The sequence below is a fragment of the Cupressus sempervirens genome, chromosome 1 (assembly GCF_028749045.1).
Source record: "Cupressus sempervirens isolate cs-2001-9-10 chromosome 1, ASM2874904v1, whole genome shotgun sequence".
NCBI lineage: Eukaryota > Viridiplantae > Streptophyta > Pinopsida > Cupressales > Cupressaceae > Cupressus > Cupressus sempervirens.
In genome coordinates, this window is record NC_143118.1 from 320,643,048 (window position 1) to 320,648,480 (window position 5,433).

The window sequence follows — 5,433 nt, forward strand, 5'->3', positions numbered from 1 at the left end:
AGTTATCCTTTCCTGTCTTCTTCGTGCCGATGGATTGTAAATCTGAATTCTCCATGATGAAAGTTTAAACTTTTCAATATTGTGAATTATTAAGAGCTTGTCATTAATCTCTGTATACGTGGGAAATAGAAAAGTAATAAAAAAATCCTCATTTTCTGGATTAAAGGAAAATAAAATCTAATCGGGAAAGGGTTGAATTTAAAATTCTGAATTAAAAAAGAAAAAATAAAAATTTGAAAATAAAAAAATTTAAAAAAATTGTTTAATAAATTTAAATATTTATAAAGTTTTTATAAACTAAATAAATTATTATTTTTACATGAAAGTGTTAACAAATTTTAACCTATAACAAAGTTTTATTAAAATATATATATGTGTGTGTGTGGGGGGTGTCGTTGACCCACACCCCAACTGGGCTGCCGGCCATGCTTGTTGCAGTATGTACTACTGTGGCAACAGTACTGGTGTGACAGCAAGTACTGCTGATGCAGCAGTACCCTGCGCAGTGTATAAATGCCGCAGGATAGCGATTTTAAATCGCTAGTTTTATTTTTATTAAAACTTTTACATGCAGTCCCAAAACAATTAAATGAGATTGTGATTTAAGAGTTTTTTTTTATATAATATAAATTGCAATTTAGTTTTTTAAAAATATATATAAGTTTTAATCAAATTTAATTTATGTTATTAGTATTTTTACTATTAAACTTTTATAATATTTTACAATTTGATATATTAATAATAAATATTATATATTGAAATAAAACTTTAATCTATTTAAATTAAATATGTTTCAAATAATATTTGTTAAGATTAGAAGATATTAAAATATTGATTTTAATAAAATCATAATTATTTTATTTATAATCATTAAGGGATTTCTTTTATAACTTAATAAAATGAAAAAAATAAAATAAAAATTATATATATATATATATATATATATATATATATATATATGTATGTATGTATGGGTTGAATTAATTATCGGATTAAATTATAAGGGTAATAGTGGGGAACCTTTGCATTAGAAATGTACATTGGAACACAAATTGAAAACTTCAATTTAAACCCTATTGTGTATTTTGAAAACAAACCCAAACTATGAAACTTAATTACTTGAAACATATGTTAACTGAAAACTAGGTCTTTACTTTTAACTCAATAATATACCTTCAAATCAAATCTACTGTGAAACTATGATGTTTTCTATGCAGTGGTTGTGTTGGGGTTTGGGTGGTCCTAGAGTGTTGACCAGTTTAGGACGTTTACCAGAGGCTCAGGGGTTATGCGAATGTTATGATATGATAATCTATTCTCGATCTATCTAAACCCAACCATGGTCATGTGTTGATATGCTCTATGATGTGTATGGTTTATTACTGGTTATTATTGTTTTCCAGTTTCCTTGTGTGAAGCTGAGGTGTTTTAAGTGATTTTTTTTTATGATGTCATGTTGTGACATGTTTTGACTTGACCATTTTGGAGTCTTCGATCAGTATTGTGATTTATTTTGGGATAGTTTGTCCGGTTTCTTGCTAAGAACCGATGGATATTGTGACTTATCATCAATGCCTTGATAGAGAACTGTTGTGATCATTATGATTATTATTTGATGCTTTCCAATTTTCTCGTGGAGAACTGATGTGACTATTGTGGTTTATCTTTTGATGCTTTCCAGTCGCTTGTATAGGACTGAGGTGATTTTGTGTTTTGTGATTTCATGAGCCTAGGGTAGGTTATCTATGTGTAGTGTCAGGAAGTGGCTTGCAATGAGGGACGGGAGACCCGAAGTGGCTCTGGGGACGACTCATTGTAAGTTATTTGTTTTAATAAGTGAAAACATCTCACCTAAATACTAACTTAAATGAACCTAATAAGATAACTGTATGTTCTCTCCCATTCCTTGAGTGCTAGTATAGACTAGGATGGGGTAGAGAGAACGCTTGGTTGCGACCTTGCATTCCATAGTATGCCTCGTCAGTATGAGAGGATACTAGTGGCTGCAAGATTACTGGGGACCCGAGATTCCTGAGGGATTTCTTGGGTAACTTCCAATGTGATTCATGTGATGACACTTTCCCGCTTGCATAGTAGGTTTCCTACGTTTCTGTGTGGTGCCTCTGGGTCTAGATGTCTATCTATGTTGGAACCTTTGAGTTAGTATACTTTTAGGATTTCCCAGACTTAGAGAGTACTTGTGTTTTATGTTTTGATACCTTGTTTGGGACTTGAGACTATCTCCTCAGCGCAGTGGGAGTGGACCATTTAGGTTCCACGCGGTCGGGTGGTAGTGCTTTTACTCTTACCATTGAGATCCGTCCCTGGTCACCGTGGCTGGAGCTTTCTTGGTTGGCATTTACCTTCATTCTGTTCATGGATTATTATGATGGATGGTTAGATTTTATGATGGATGTTTTATCTTTTACGATGGATGGTTGTATCATGTATGGTGAATGGTTTCATTTATTTTTACTATACTTTGTATCGTGGATTTGTGGAGGTTGATGCATTTCTATTTTTACATATGTATATTCTTTTAAGCCTTTCATACCCTGTGACATGTACAGTGGATGATTGAGCATTCCAAATTAATTTGCTAAGAGGCATTCGGAGCAAATGTATATTATGGACATTGGACTTTAATATTATTCTTTCATGTGGATGTGGTAGTTGTTAGACTTAGAATTAATTAAATTTAAGTGTAACTCAATGTCTTGGGATCCTTTAGGAATGTAACCTGTTATGTATATTTGTTAATGATTATATGTTATTGCTTCCGCTACTATGTGTTTGATGTGTATGTTATACATTCTTACTTTTAAAAAAAAATGTATAGCAAACTTAGTAAAACTTTAGGTTAATTCTTTTGGATCCCTTGGCGGATGCTTTTTAACAGACCAAATAGGTGATAATGTACGCCAAGTATGGGAAACTCCACTTTGCCCGCTGTTTATTCGAGAGAGGTGAAAAGAATGTGGTGGGGTGGAATGCAATGATTTCAGGATATGCCCAACATGGACACTCGCATGCAGCCCTCAACCTATTTAAGCAGATGAGGATGGAGAAGGCAGTGCTGGATCATTTCATCCTCGCCATTGTTGTGAGCTTCTGTGACACAAAAATGGAGGTGGGCAAGCAGTTACATGCCGATGTTATGCTCCCTGGCTTTCACTCTGACTCTGTCCTGCTCACTGCTCTCATTCGCATGTATTCAGCCTCTGCTGCCATGGACGATGCATGCTAACTATTTGACAAAATGTCTAGTAGAGACATCACCTCATGGACTGTCATAATTGCAGGGTATACCCAATGTGGCAGAATGGATGATGCATTTTCGTTGTTTGACTGAATGCCCCGCAGAGATGCGACTTCGTGGAATGCAATGATCGTAGGGTGCGCACAAAATGGATATGGGGTAGCCTCCTTCATGCTCTTTTGCTCAATGCAACGTGCAGGTTGTGGTACGAGGCCAAATCAGGGCACCTATGCTGCCCTTCTCACAGGTTTGTCAGCTGTTGATCAGGGCAAGCAGGTGCACAACCACATTATCAAAAACCCCTTCTACTGTGATGTGCTCTTGAGGAATGCTCTTGTTGACATGTATGCCAAATCCAGGAGCATCCAGGATTCCCACCTATTGTTCGATGAAAGTTGTGATAGGGATGTTATCCAGTGAACCACTATGATTGCAGGGTATGGCAAACAAGAGGCAATCCAACTGTTTGATCAAATGCGAAAAGATGGTGTGAAACCCAATCACATCACCTTCATTAGCATCCTCTCTGCGTGCACCCATGCTGGGTTGGCGGAGCAAGGGTGTAGATTCTTCCATTCACTAACCTAAGACTACAACACTGAACCTAGAGCAGAGGATTACGCTTGTATGGTTGATTTTCTTGGGCATGCTGGGAAAGTGGAGGAGACTCACAATTTAATAAACAAAATTCCAAGTGAGCCTGGAGCTCATGTGTGGGCTGCATTGCTGGGTGCTTGTAGAGCACAGGGTAACATGGAAATTGGGAAGCTTGTAGCGCAACGCCTCTTTGAGTTGAATCCAGGAGAGGCAGGAACATATGTGGAACCATTAAACATATATGCTGCATCTGGCTTGTGGGATCACGTTACCCAAGTGAGAAAGACTATGGAAGAGAGGGGTGTTAGAAAGCATCCAGGTTACAGCTAGATTGTAGTAAAGAAATGCACCCATGTGTTTGCTGTTGGAGATAGATCGCACGCACAAACAGAAGCAATCTATACAATGCTAGAAAATCTAAATAGGCGTATGAAAGAGGCAGGCTATATACCAGGCACGGGCCTTGTGCGGCATGACCTGGAGGAGGAGGAGAAGGAAGCCATCCTCAGCCATCACAGTGAAAAGTTGGAAATTGCATTTGGGCTATGCGACTTTAGTCAGATTTTTTTGATTTTTCGGATGTAAAAAAAGAGAGATTGTCAAAGTTTGCTTCAACGGCTGCTTCGTTGAGGATGGAAATATAATAAGATAACAAAATGTGGAGATGGATTAATAGTACAAAATAATTCAAGAGTAACTAAAGATTACCTTAACATATATTAGATATCAAATAAGGCGAGCCCAGGGAATACAAGACCTGAAAAAGCATAGACTGATGATCTTCCTAGTGGTGATTGGAGATTGATTTGGCAAACGATGTGTAACGAAAAGTGGTAGAAAATTGATGCAATTTAGTTAAACTACAAATCGATTATTTGTAGCATAGTCAACATTCAAAATGAGTAGTACTTACGTTATTTAAAAGTAATTTGTTTACATACACTCCTTGTCTAAACTGCATAGACAAATATAGTAATCACCACTAACTACCAAGAATGTTGATGTATCAAATAGATGCGAATAACATAGTGTTGCATCTTTAAAAAAAAATCAATGTAACCTTTCATTGGAACAATATAAAATGATAACTGATATCATTCTATTGGGGATTGAACAAAATAATTTTACGGAGATCAGAACACTTAGCATACAGTTTAGTCAAATCAATACATAGTGCAAAGGATTATGTTCTTCAGCACACACAAGAGAATCACTAGATGAATAGATAAGACAATCTATTATACACTTAGCATACTATTTAGCCAAATCAATACATAGTGCAAAGGATTATGTTCTTCAACACACACAGGAGAATCACTAGATGAATAGATAAGACAATCTATTATACTCTCCCTGCGTTATTTAAGTGCAATATTCAAAAAGGATATAGCTGGAGAAAGTAATGACACAAAAGGAACATAAAGTACTCTAGGGAGATAATTTCTAGAGCAAATTGCCTCTTCCTAATTTGTGACATGTAATAGCAAGAGAGTTATGAATCAATTATAATGCATTGAAGTGAAAAGATTATTCATCTTTGTTGAAGTAGTAGCTACAAAGATAAGAGTCTGATTATT

The 5,433-nt window shown here is 35.9% G+C and overlaps 1 pseudogene; it reads left to right on the top strand.

The window, feature by feature from the left end:
* Positions 1-439: 439 nt before the first annotated feature.
* Positions 440-4,441, top strand: LOC149577434 (pentatricopeptide repeat-containing protein At2g22070 pseudogene; annotated as a pseudogene).
* The last annotated feature ends 992 nt before the right edge of the window (positions 4,442-5,433 follow it).